Source organism: Falco peregrinus, chromosome 10 (genome assembly GCF_023634155.1).
Source record: "Falco peregrinus isolate bFalPer1 chromosome 10, bFalPer1.pri, whole genome shotgun sequence".
In the NCBI taxonomy this organism is placed as follows: Eukaryota; Metazoa; Chordata; class Aves; order Falconiformes; family Falconidae; genus Falco; species Falco peregrinus.
In genome coordinates, this window is record NC_073730.1 from 635811 (window position 1) to 649653 (window position 13843).

Below are 13843 nucleotides of genomic sequence, written 5' to 3' on the forward strand. Positions count from 1 at the left end.
TTAAGCAAGCCACATTTAATTATACATGAACATATCTTTCCAACAAATAACTCAGTAGAAAAACGGTATGGAAGTTAGAAAGGACCCTTTCTGTATGGTTTGCATTGGTAAATATTGCAAGTTCAAAATAAATAAAATTTCACAATACCATAGTAGATTTATATTAGAGATGGCAAGAAGATCGCCAGGTAGCTTATACAAATAGATGGGTTCAGCACTATCAGCCTCCCAGTTTAAACAAAATGCCCCATGTTCATTTTTGGTGGGGGGAACTGACCTAGCACAGCACTAGTCTCCCAAGAAGGTGGAAGAAGAGGGTCCCAGCACTAGTCCAGATCGAAACCTTTTCTGCAAGTAACTGTGACCAAAGCAGCAGGGATCAACTGTGTCTCTGAGATGTGTTTCTTGAAGTAGCACTTTGCCACAAAAGTTAATCGCAGCTGCTTTCCTGGCACTTCTGACCTGAGATTTGCACAGAAGAGGGACTGAATCTGAAGGGAGATAGGACAGGTCAGCAGGGATGAGGCAGAACCTCTAGTCCCCAGTTCTGCAGAGGTCAGATGAGGTCTGCACAGGGACTGGGAACTCACGCGGGATTTGCACGCTGGGAAGGGCTACCAGTGCTTCTAGCAGTGATGCGAGAGTTTCCAGTCTGTCCAAAAATATGAGTTAGATCACTGCATGCTTTTTAAGGGACTGTTTTAAAATACCAGTGACAATGACAGTTCACAGATTTTTATCAACCCCTCAATAAGCCTAAGAGAGAATTAAATCTGGAAACTTGATTACAGCATTGCTAATTCAGAGTCTTGGCCAGAAAAATGACACTAGGTATGAAACAAGGATTGTGTTCCAAGGTAAAGAGAAAACAAGGAATGAGATCTTACTCCTGCCCACCCAGAAATCACCACAAATGAGACAGGGTAAGGCAGAAAGAGCTAATTGACCCGTAAGGAAGGGAAAAGCAATTTGGGAAGTACAAGAAGAGGTTAATTGCCAGTGTTGCAGAAATTTTGATGCATTTGCACAGGGCTGAGCACATAGGTTCTGATGCTGGCTAAGGCTTTTGTCAACATTTTCATATGAAGCATAAATGAAAGACCATTAAAACTTTGGATAAGGAACCAAAATGCTGTAGGTTAAATGAAATATCTAGAAAATCATTTAGAGACAATGAAGTACAGCTTTAAAAAAGCTTGGGAAAAAAAAAACTAGCTTTGTAAACAAGGAAACCAACCAGCTGTAAATCACAAAGTCACCAAAAGATTTTACTTACTGTGCTAACTTTTTCACTCTGAGCTATTTAACTAATTATTACCACTGTAGGCTCATACTAAATGTATGTACTAAATGGAGGAGGTACCTCTTGGCACCTGTCAGTTACCACCAGATGCAAAGTTCTGATATGTGATTCCTGAACAGTATATATGCAATCCAGAAAGTTTAGTGAGTGAGGAAGTGGAACATTTCAAATTATATATAGAAAAACAGAATAATTTTGCATGCAGATTGCTACCAACACATGGCAGGAATCAGCATTCATCAGAGGTTGCAGAATCTCTGTTTTTGCACGGTTCAACTTGACCGGACACAGCCACGAGCAACGTGATGAAATGAGACCTGCTTTGAGAAGGGAGAAGGGGGTTGGACTACATGACCTCCAGAGGTTCCTTTCAGCCTAAATTGTCTATGATTCTAGAACTTACCTAAAGAAATCAGAAATCTTTTAAAAGAAATATTTTCTTTACAGCTGTTATTAAGTTTTGCTGAAATGCAATGTTTTGTCCTATTTGTTTAAAGGTTGGAATTATTTACTCTTTATAATTTTTCTAAATTAAATTTTTGTAATTATATATGTAAATGCACTTTTATTATTTATTTACTTCTTAAGGGATTGATCAAACAGAATCCTGGGTGCCTGTGGTGAAATCCCAATGAGCCGGTGAGAGCGCTTGCCTAAAACTCTAAAATGGTAGCTTGAAACTTACCTCAATATCCTTAATTTTTCTGTGCTGAAAATGTAAAGTGGTGATTGTTAATGAGAAAAACTTAAATTTGTAATAGAAACTGTAAAACACTTGCTAAGAGATAGACCACATCTAGGAAAGCCAAATCTAGCTGATCTCTCCTCCTTATTTGCAAATATCCTTTGGGGTAACCACATTTCATTCAGGAAAATAAGAAGAGAGGAAGCATACATATGGCAGATACTTTGGCACCATCCCCTTCTAGATTTCTCTGATGTCTAACAGCCAAGAAAATATTCCATCATTTTAATTTCTTTCAGATAGCTGATTCCATGTGATATTTACTTTAGATGAAATATCTGGATAGTGTTCAAATAGGGCATTCAGTCAGCCTAGATAGAAAAGAATCCATCATCTTCTAATAACTACAAATTCTTAAATTGCAATGTTGAGCTTTGAGTTGTAAAATCATAAACTAGTAAGAAAACTCACTCCAGAAATGCACTGCCTTCCACAATATCTCCAAACACACCTAATATTTTTGCTTCCTTCCAAACAGCCTTGCAAAGACACTGAAAATACTGGAACACTTCCTTGCCCATCAGACATGCAAGGAAGCCGCAGGTGGATTGATGAACAGTCTGAGAGCTCTACAAGTGGCTTTTTTATCCTTGACTGTGCTTTTGGGAATTTAATGAACCCACCCTGAATACTTGGGGCTAGCATTTCAGCTTGAAATTGAACTTTTGGCATATAAAACAGCCATGAAAGTTGTGAAGATTTACAGGTGGATTACAGTGAGCTGTACCAAAGGCAGCACCTTTTCAGGCAGTCTTTGAAGTCTGCTCTGAGCAACTTGCAAACGCCTCAAATACTGCTCAGCTCCACTGTTATTCGCCAGGTAATTGCTATTAGTCTTTTGTATCATCATCTATAAAGTGGGATTCATTGTTGAATTTAATTCCATCTGTACCATTTGGGAAGAATTAGTAGTTCTGGAATTAAACGTCAGTGGTTGTTACATTAGTTTAGCGTTTGTGTCTGCAGCACTGCTCCAAGCAAGTGCCCCCAGTTTACATCACATTTCTCTTATTGTTTGAGCATTCCGATAGCACACATGCAGCCTTTAGCAGAAACCAGTGACCCTGGGGGATCCTTTCACTTTAAGCTTAAGTTTACCTGTCACTGAAGGTGACTGAGGTCAGCTGGCTTAAAATGACTGATCTAAACCCCACACTTCCTGAAGGGATAAATTAAATCCAAAGAGAGAGTCTCATAAATTCCCAGGGAGCTCTTAGTATCGTAAAAATAGACTTGACGCTGCTCCAAAGTTTAGCCTCTGCCTTGACAAAGAGGAATCAAAATCAGCTTTGGCGCAGATCCTCCACAGGAGATACTTCTCCAAGTGCTACTGAGCAGTCTGTGCCTGCCTTATCTCGTGGCAACTTGTCACTGATCCCTCTGCCAGCTTTCACCGATAGTGAGATACTGCAGCTGACTGGAAGTGGGAGAGGAAAACAACAGTGTGTGTTTTCATACTTCCCTGTCTACTTCTCTGTATCTTCTCCTTTACGTCCTTATTCATGCAGATACTTCTGTAGAACTGGGCTCAGGGTGGTTGATGCAGGGCACAGACAAGTGCTTCTGTAGAAAAATCCTACCGTATTGAATAGAATTCTACAGGAACGGCTCTAAGAGCTTAATGTATTTGTAGAATTAATCTTGGTACAATTTTTTGAACCACCTATTAAAGATCTACATCAAGAATAATATTCACTGTTGTGTTCTATGGAGTTTTTGCTGGAACTTGTCCTGTTCTGCTTCCTGTCCATCATAATCACTTCATTACTGCTACAACCCGAGCCTTTCATCGTTCTGGAAACTGGTTGAGGTTTACGCAGTACTGCTTCCCAACAAAAAGTGATTTCCTGTCTCAAATGACTAAACTGTAGCATTGAGAAGGAATTTAATTTTATTGTCACCCTCTGAACTAGCAAGATGATTTATCAGTTTGTTTACGTACTGAAGGCTGCCAGCAAGGAGCATGCTTTGGTAAGGGGCACTAAAATGGGTGATGATTTCATTTGGCATCACCTAATACTGACTGTTTACTTTGGCACTTACCCATTTAGGCAGCTATGTAGACTAGGCAACTTAAGAAACAGGCAGGAGATTATGGCCATAAATTGTCTTCAAAGAATTGTCTTGATTCATGATTGTCTTAAAATATATAAACACATTTTACCACAATGATTTTGCCCATTACAAGGCATACACAACGCACAAGAGACTTTTCCCCCTTCATATAGCAGTAAAAAAAACCCCACTATGGCTCTTGCCAAACTTGTTTAAAGTTTACATGCATTTGTTTGGACAAATGTGGTGGAAAATTATATCCAATGTTTTGGGCACTGGCCCAAGCACCTCCTTACATCTCAACAGTGCCTCTTCCATCTTTTAATGCAGATTTCTAAATTAAGTTTGTTTTTATCTGGAGTATAATATTAAAAAAATAGACTATGAAATAGCACATAATTTTGGCTCTGTAAAATGTAGCTCTTCCTGGTGTTTGTTTTTGTTTGTGTTTTTTTTTTTTTCTCCTAATTGGAAACAGTAGCTAGTGATTTCTGCTCTGCTTTTCTTGGATGCTGCTGTTTTAGGGTTATCTATTGCCTGTAAGAACAACTGCTCCTCAGATGCTATTGAAATATATCATCTTGTGATGGAGCTAGAGACGACACAATCCCATATTGAAGGCATCTGGTACAGTGGCAAAAAACATGGGGCTTGTCCTGCCTCACTACCAACTTCATTAAATTTCTGTGTATTGGGTAACTGTGTGAAATCAATAGGGTATTCTGCTGGACTTTTTAATGGACTACGATACATGTTATTGACAAGAATTATATAGTAATGGAGAGGTTCCCATTTCCCCTTAAATTTCAGCATTATACAGGATGAGAAAGAAAAAAAAAACTGCTTAAAACCCCTAAAATTCTATTTCAAAAGATTACATTATTTTGCATGTCTATAAATCATAAATTATCAGATTTTTTCAATGTCATTGGGAACAATCACAACCGAAATATTTTTGCAGAGGGAAAGTTTGCAGACAGCAAGCTAACATATTTGCTTGATTGTCTTTGGCACTGCTAGTATTTAAATCTGGGGTTCCAGGACTGTCGATACGTACGGGACTCTAAGAGGAGCTGCGAGCAGAGATCAATAGTTACTCCTGCAGCAGGTCATCAGGCACGTACCTTACTGAAGGAGAAGGCTCCCTGCTTTTGACCTCTCTGCTATGCCAGAACTAAACCTGAGGCCAGGGCAGGCACATCACTGGTCCCAGGCTGGGGTCTTTCTGGAAAATCCTCCATTAAGTAGAGACCCTGGAGGAAAGAAAGGGGAGTATTAATTAATGTAAACTGGTTCGGTCTGTGGCTGTATGAAGCCTGCGCACGCCTCTGGCGCTCAGTAATAACGCGGCTGCGGTGGCAGAGGGTCCGGGCTCCGCTCTGCTCCCGGGGTTAAACGTTTGATACATTTGTAGGTAAAATCTGAAAGGGAAAGTGAGTAGGTGTCCTTAGAGACGTTGTACAACGGGGGAGCATCGCCTTCTCGTCGGGAAGTTCCCCCCAGAACTCGCCTCCCGGGCGGCGGCCCGGCTGAGCCCGGCAGGGCGGCCCCGACACGGCCGAGCGGGTGGGGCGCTGCACCGGAGCCGTCCGGGGTTGCTCGGCCCTCCCGGCCTCGGCCGCACGCCGGGGCTTCGGCCGTACCGCGGCCCGGAGCCCCCGCACAGGCCGGGGTAGCCCGTCGCTGTTGCCAGGGCCCGCCGCACCCGCCCTGCCCCGGTACCGCCGGTGCGTGACCGGCCCGGGGGCTGCCCGGCTGCACATCGCAACCCTGACCCGCGAGCCAAACGGCCTTGCAGCCTGCGGGGCGCCCTGGGCTGCCCCACGCCGCGGCCACCCCCCGCCGGGGCCGCCGTGGCGGTGCACAGGGCCGAGGGCAGCGCGGCCCCGCAGCCCCCGCCCGCCCGGCGCTGCGCCCCGCGGCCAGCAGAGGCCGCTGCCGGCCCGGCTCCTCTGCGCTACGCTGCGCTCGGGGCCGCCGCCGGGCTGGGCGCTGGGGACTGGGGGCTGGGGGCTCGGGACTGGGGGCTGGGAGCTGGGGGCTGGGGACTGTGGGCTGTGGGCTCGGGGCTGTGGGCTCGTGGGCAGCCGCCGGGCTGGGAGCTGGGGGCTCGGGGCTGGGAGCTGGGGGCTGGAGGCTGGAGGCTGGGGGCTCAGGACTGGGGGCTTGGGGCTCGGGGGCCGCCGCCGGTCTGGGGGCTGGGGGCTGGAAGCTCGGGGGCCACTACCGGGCTGGGGGCGCGGGACTGGGGGGCTCGGGGGCCGCCACCGGGCTCGGGGCTGGGGGTTAGGGGCTGGGGGCTCTGGGCAGGGGGCCCAGCAGCGTGGCCCAAGCGCACTCCGGAATTACCTACGGACGGACGTGTAACCCCCCCCTGCAGCAGTTACACACAGTTGTGCTCAGAGGGGGTGCAGCTATTTTTCACCCGTGTGAAGTAAAGATCTGTACCACAGGCGCTGCTTTTTCGTACTCAACATAGGTACGAGGAAATACAAGCACCCAGAGATTAATTTCCGATAAAGAAAAAAATACCGAAACACTATGATTTAGAAGGAACTTTAGATACAGTTTAGACAAGGTACTATCTAGACAGACCTTTCCTGGCAGGATCACCGTCACTGCTTTCGGTGCCGTGTATCGCCACGCTTGAATTTGGTACCTGCCTGTGGCTGTCTATGACCACCCAAGACAGGCATCCCATTTCAGTAGCTTACTTATTTCCTTGATTTGTTTTTCCCTTATTTTTCCCCTTCAGCTGAGAACTTCTGTTCTCGTTCATCTTCAGGGACATACTGGGCAGAGGGCACAAACAACTCCCCCCCACCCTTTTCCTTTTCCCCAAATCACCTTTTTCTTTGCTTTCTACTGTGGTTTTGGCATTTTTGGGGGGAAGGAAGGACTGCAGAGAGAGGGGCCTTTTATTTGGGCTTGGACACCCAGGGTTTTTTGAATTAGTTGGGTTATCAAGAGTTGTGGAAAAATACCTTCAGTCCATGGCACCATCCAGTCTCCTGATTTAACAGACCCCTGTGTGTCCTGGGGCTTTCTGCCTCCAGCCCCCAGACAGCCCTGCCATGTGCCCCCGGGGAGGGGGGCAGGATGCCCAGGCGTCCTCTGCCTGTGCTGCACCAGAGGCTTGGGGTAGGACTGGCATAAGTCATACATCTCCTTTCTACTTTTTGGGTCACGTCTAAAGCTTGGAACCTAGCATAGGTATTTCTAAAACCTCTTCCTTAAATATCTCAAACTGCAGAAAGGAAAATAAATCTGATTTATGACCTGGTGCTTCTTCCTCTATGAATGTGTTTCTTACTGTGCTTCTCCAGTGTTGCTCTGAACCTTGTTTCATAAACACCTACATATAAAAACCCCACAGAAACCGCTATATTTACATTTATATTATTTGTCTATTCCTTGATTGCTTAATATGAAATAAACTGAATCAACCATTTAGGTTTACCTTTCTATGCTTAAAAAAATAATGAAATATGACAGTTTATGGCTTTTCTCCTCTGGATGGCAGTAACTCCTGCTTAAACATTCATGACCCGTGACTGCAATATCCCGCAGCAAGGGATTTCCTTTCCTTTGTCAGTGTGCTATCCAAAAGAAACATTTAATTTCATTCATTCTATGTTTTTTTCAAATCTGAATCTGAAAGTTAAGGAAGCTTTCAAATAAGGAATCTGCTTAATGTAAAAATCTAATCGCATGTGTTCTATGCATAAAACCAGAACAGGAATCAGAAGAAAGGAATTAATGGTGGGCATTTGTCCCTAGTTGTATCTGGTTACGTTTCATAAAAATGAATGAATGTTGCTGAGAAAATCAAGTTCCTTGATGTTAAACAATGAAGCGATACAAAAGATACAGAACTTGCCTGACCTGAGAGTGCACCAGAATACCTGCCCCTTTAAAACATTCTTATTATAACAAAGCACATCTGGATTTCTTGAGTGTTCATTTTTTACCAGTAAATACATCTAGTAAAGGTGATTTCCAAACACCCACTGTGCAGCCATGTAAGTTAGTTTAAACAAGAGGTATGAGAGGGAGTTAAGCTCTCCTCCCTTCACATCTGACCAAATAACATTTTTTCAGTAACAAAAGTACATTTACACATAGGACTTGGGTCTTCTCACCAGCCAGGACTAGCTCTATTGCCTTGTTTTACTGCTGGTGAAAACGATGCAGTTAGAGCAACAGTTTCCAAAGATGAGTGCTTGTATTTATACAACTGAACCTGCGCTTTGAGGGTAACCCGAGTGCCCTGACACCTTCCCGGCAGGCTGAGGTCTGTCCCTCAGAGGACAGCAGCCTGCCCGGTTTCTGGGGCGCAGCGAGGGCCGTGACCCTGGCCCCTGCCCAGCAGCAGAGAGCGGTGCCCTGGCTTCCTGGTACACGTTATCTATCGGGGAGAGAGTTACTGATTCTATGTGCGCGTTCAGTCTGTGGGCTGTGAGCTGAGATGGCTAGTGGTGATCTAAAAGTGGTTTTTGAGAAGTGGGTGTTTTTCTACCAAGAGCTTAATGCTACCAACTCCTTTGAAAACCTTAAATGTTTTCAAATGGAGAAAAAATCCCCTTGGCTCCGAGAACTGAGAAAAACATTTCCGCCGACACCTTTTTCAGTGGAAAAAATAAATTTGACAAATTTGGCAAGTTTACATTAATTTCTCCAGAATCAAGATCAAATTTACATTTTCTCTCCAAATGGCTAGTGCTCAGAAAACCCACTTAGACTGCTCTATTTCTATCACTATTGTCCTGATCCTCAATAACAACTTAAGGTTCTGCCCATTCATCTATCTTTTCTACATCTGAATAAGTGAAGGAAAACACTTTTGTGGTAAATAAGTCACATAAAAGGTCCTGCCTAAGCACTGGAGGTCCTCTGGTGACAGAAACATCATCCCAGCTCTGCAGATATGCTTCGGAAGGCATGGTGTCTCCTGAGTTTCTTCATACGATGGGGGAGCAAACTTTGTCACTGTCCAGGAGAAAGAGCAGCACCTACTTGCTGACATGAACACAGCTCCGCAGTTCGAACAGAACCACTGGCACACAGTCTTGACCTCCCCTGCTTCATTGTCCTGGTAATTTTCTTGAGAAGCCTAGCAGAGGTGCTCAAAAAGCTTTCAAGACTGAAGATATCAGTGAGAGATAAACTGCAAATTACTCCCAGCTGCTGCCCTGGCCTCTTTTTTTTTGAATGTCAGGAAACCTGAAAAATAATCATGTGGGTGCAGCTAAGAAGGTGATATTACAGCTTGCCACAAAGCTGAGCTTTCAGCCTTTCAAAAGATGAATAAAACTAGATACATCATTTGTTACACTGGTTTTACTGCAAGTCCATACCTTTGAGATTCTCTGATTTGCTGCAAATTTTTCTCTGAAGACTTCATTAAGTTCTGGCCCTGGCACCAATTTGTCAGTAAAAGATAAAGCACTTTGAGAAGCTGTCTCAAAAGGTTCCCCCTTAGCACATTTTTGGAGACCTGTTGCTGCTCAAACTGACTTCAGAGCTCAGGGGGAAGGGTGGGGAACCCGCTATCAAGCAGAGAGAAAACAGGTGACAGGAGTTCTTTTCTGTCCTATTAAACATAGTGTGTTCTCCCCACTTCAGTGCATGAGTCTGCCTCTTCACCATGGTAGCAGGTAAAAGAAGGACAGATATAGCAAAAAATATCGAATGGACTAAATAGCCAGCTGCAGATTTAATTTTACTGTAATTGTTTTTAAGTATAAGCTTTGTATGGGATGTGGGTAGAAGGTTTCTGCCATATAACGCTGGGCTACCAAATACCTCAGCTCTCTCAAGCTGCCCTGTGACCAATTCAAGCAGCATTCTGCATGGTCTCTTTTGAAAAAAGGTGTAATTCATAAACCTCCCTTTTCCCTGAGCTCCAGACAATGTCTGTACCCATTTCCTAGATAGCGTTATGTACACATGGCATAGTAGAAATACAGACAGAACACAAGCAACAATGCATTTATTTAAAACCCCCTATTCTTCGTCTCCCTGATATACTAAAATGGAGGCTGATGGAAAACAAAGATGCTTTCCTGTGTGATGCAGGGTGTCACTGTGACAGCTGAGGTCAGGAGGAGAGAAGACATGCAGAACATTTCAGGCTGAGGTCCAAAATAGAGAGATTTCAAGTTTATTACGAGGACAGAAGAGCACTGTGCACTTGAATTTCTACCTGTTGGCACTATAACTAAGCGCAGCTAGTCAGAAGGTTATGTTATAGCTGGAGCTCGGTTTGAAAGGTGATTTCAAACAAGTTAAAAATTCCTGTTTATTACAAGCTCCTAAATTAAGAGAAACTGAAAGATTGGTTTCTTTCTGAATCCTGAATCGTTCTTTAAATTACATTCAGAGGTTATGGCCATTTTGAATTCTAGTTTAGAAACATGTATGGAATTTGTGCTAGCATTCCTAACGTCTAAAGTTACAGAACTGCCAACAGTTTGTCCAGAAAAACACTCAATTCTGGACTTATTTTAAAATAATTAAAAATAAATAAAAAATCTGTTGGGGATAGCAGCCCTGCCCCACAGACTAGAGATGTTTTGCAACCCTAGGAACTCAGTGTAACTGCAAGATGACCTGCCTTGTGTGCAAGATATGCAAAATTTCTCTGAAATTCCTCCTTCTACTTCTTCAAATTAATTAGCAAGAGGAGCCTTCCAGGACACCTGGCATAAACTTTCTTGCTTTCTCATGCAAATGCAGCGGTAGGAGCGGACCTTACAGCAGCACAGCCTTCTCGAAAGGAGGGCAGGCTTGCCCTTTCGGTATTGCTGTAACAGTAGGATCCCTTCTATAACATGCTTTCTGCTAGGTGCTGCATGAAGTTCTCTGCAATGTTATATGAATGGACAGTACAAATCAAATTCATCATAGCTACTGCTACTTTCAGGCTTTTTATCAATGAGCAAGGTCTTCTTGGCTTGTCTTTCTGTGTAGCATCAACTGCTGATTTTACCTGCAGGAAATCAAAGGAAAAAAAAGTTTCTCTGGGTGGGAAATACACTTGTTTTTAAAAGAGCTGTTGTATAAAAAAACCCTATGCTTTCTGGGTTGCTGGAGTTGCCTGAGGCAGACTTGTCGTTGTTGATGCACAATACATCACGTGCCACAGAAAAAGGTTTCCCAGGATCGGCTATGCCCTTTGTACAGCAGTAAGCAAGAATGACTAAGGTATAAAAGGACATACTGTGGTGAAGCATTTTTGTGGGTGAGGTCTGCAAGGTCAGAGAAGACACATATAAAACTAATGCCTTCTGCAAGCCATGAAGAAGTTAGCAGGAAAAGAAGTATAAAGGGGAAAGCAATCAAAGGCAAGTAATGGAGGCGGCACACATCCAAAAAATCACCTGTGCAACAGTGCTGGCTGCTGGGAAAATCCTGACTGATCCAGAAGAAAGAATCTTTTCTTCACGTGATGGCACAATGGGCTGCAGAGATGGGGTTAGTTCAGCATCCATAGGCTCCCTCCTGCCCACATTGCCGAATCTGAACAATTTATTGCAGAACAATCTGAGCAATATCTTGAATCCTGAAACCCAGTTTCACACAATTAAACCGCAGCTGTTCAACGATCAGAGACTATAAATGAAAAGAAAGGACAGTCAATTTGCAGGAGGCATATGTCCTGTGATAGATGACCAAATTATATGTAAACCGATTTATAAACTGGTTTCTTTGTAAATCAGCAGCACAGAATACCTCCCCCTGCCTGGAGCCTCCCAGCTGTACTGTGTGTACCTGCACTTTCTGTCTGATCTGATTTCCTCTGCTCTGTCCCCTGCTGCACTCTGTAGACCTTGCTAAGGTTGCAAAGGATCTTTTAAGCTACAAAATTGCCCCTGGTATAATCAAGTTGTGATACTTTTTGATGAAACTCTGTCTCTGAGGCCAAATATTCCACTGTTCTTACTTGTTACAGCCAACTTTTCACAACTGAGACAGATGTATTTGATAAAACAAAAAAACCCATTAAAATGAAAATCAAGCCTTCTCGTACTCTCCTTTGCTTCAAGGGACACAGAAAAGCATTGAGATGATAATGGACTTTTGCATTGCCTATAATTATTCTGTTAGCAGCAGACTGGCTTTTCAATAAACCAAAGACATGAGGATACAAACCCTTGCATGGGCAAATATGCTCAGATTCCTTGATTTTGTAAAGTTTGCACTGGCAGTTACAACCTATTTAACTAATCCCTGGTGATTTTGGAAGGCTGACCAGAACGCCTTTCTGTAACCTCGTCCCGGCAGCAAAGCTTCGCACATTTGGGGGTAATCAACATGTTCTCTCCTGCATTTCACATCTTTTACCTCTTTACAAAATCACTTATCCCAGTATCGTTATAATAAAATTTTAAAAGCATGTCATTGCTCAGATCTTTGGTACAAAAGTCCCCTCAATGATCCCTCCTCCTCAGCTGGATGTGTGCTCATAACAGGGTGTTTTGAATTGCACCCAGATGGCCAAGGTCTCCTGAAGGAGAGAGGCCAAAGGTCTTTTCAAATGCCAAAAATTGCCAAGGTGTAGAGTTCTTGGCTAAAGGGAGTGCCACACCTTTGCTTGAGTAACCACTCAGTTGAAGGGTATAGGGGCTGCTATGGCAATACAACCTAATACATCAAATCCTGTCTGAAAGGTATCTGAGAGCTAATCTGCATTTTACAAAGTAGCTGCAAAAACAGCAGGTGATGCTAATTCAAGGATCAGTAAACCATTAGTGTACCTAGCACACACCTCTCAGATTTTCTCCAAGATTAAAGGTTCTCTTTTGGTCATCTTTCTTAGCAGGACAGAGCAAAGACTGTCATTTAGGTATGAGTTAAAGAAATACTCCCTTTTGATTGATGAAAGTTGTTTGCTGCATAAGGAATTGAAGCAAATTACATGATTTGCTTAATAAGATTTAATACAGGAGCTCTTATAAAAAATAGAAGATTGTCTTTGATTTCGTATCCTTAAATAGCACTAATTAAAAGTACCCAGTGGGTAAATAATAATCATCATCACCCCAGAGTGCGGTGCCCTACTGAAGCCTTGGATCAGTCATACCATTTGGGAGGAGACAGTTGCAGTTGAACGTGATACCCCAGACTTGTCCCCATTCCTGATGGCCTGTTCTCCTCCGTGGTTGCCCTCAGAAGCTGGATGACATGGTTCATTGCACATAGCCCCTGAAAGGCCTTCCTTCCGCGGGGTGCACGTCTATGCATGGGAAACAAAGCAGCTCAGAGCAGTCTGACTTGGTCACATCACCACCACAGATACAGAGGGAAAAGAACCCTCTGACCTGGCATTTCCACTGCTGCATCTGTTTGTCACCGTGTGATGGGCATGAATAGCAGGAGGTGACAGGATGTTGATTTCAAGCTCTAAAACTTAGTCCTGCAGAGGCTGCTTCCAACAGGTGAGTAAAATAAAAAAAGAATGGGGCTTTTTTCATATTGATAAAACCAGCTGAATTGTGAGCATTCTTGAAAGTGTGCGAGGCTCTGATAAGAGTTTTATCAAGCATGTATTACATCAACCGGCGGCTACAGTGGCCCCCTAATCAGCTGGTTTTCCTAGCAGCAGTGCCTAGACAATACGCTCACATCTATCGAGGAAGCACTTCACTGTCAGCGGAGATGCTGTTCCAGTATATCATGCTTGAGACCCGGTGTAAAGAAGGACAACCAGGCCCCTGCTTTAGATATGCTCAGATGCT

The 13843-nt window shown here is 43.8% G+C and overlaps 1 long non-coding RNA gene across 1 annotated transcript in view; it reads right to left on the minus strand.

The window, feature by feature from the left end:
* The window catches only part of LOC114013453 (uncharacterized), a 229115-nt gene that overhangs the window by 16443 nt on the left and 198829 nt on the right, over nt 1–13843 (minus strand). Inside the window, exon 4 of the long non-coding RNA XR_008748934.1 lies at nt 5228–5356. This is a non-coding gene — a long non-coding RNA (uncharacterized LOC114013453). The remainder of the gene's footprint in view (nt 1–5227; nt 5357–13843) is intronic.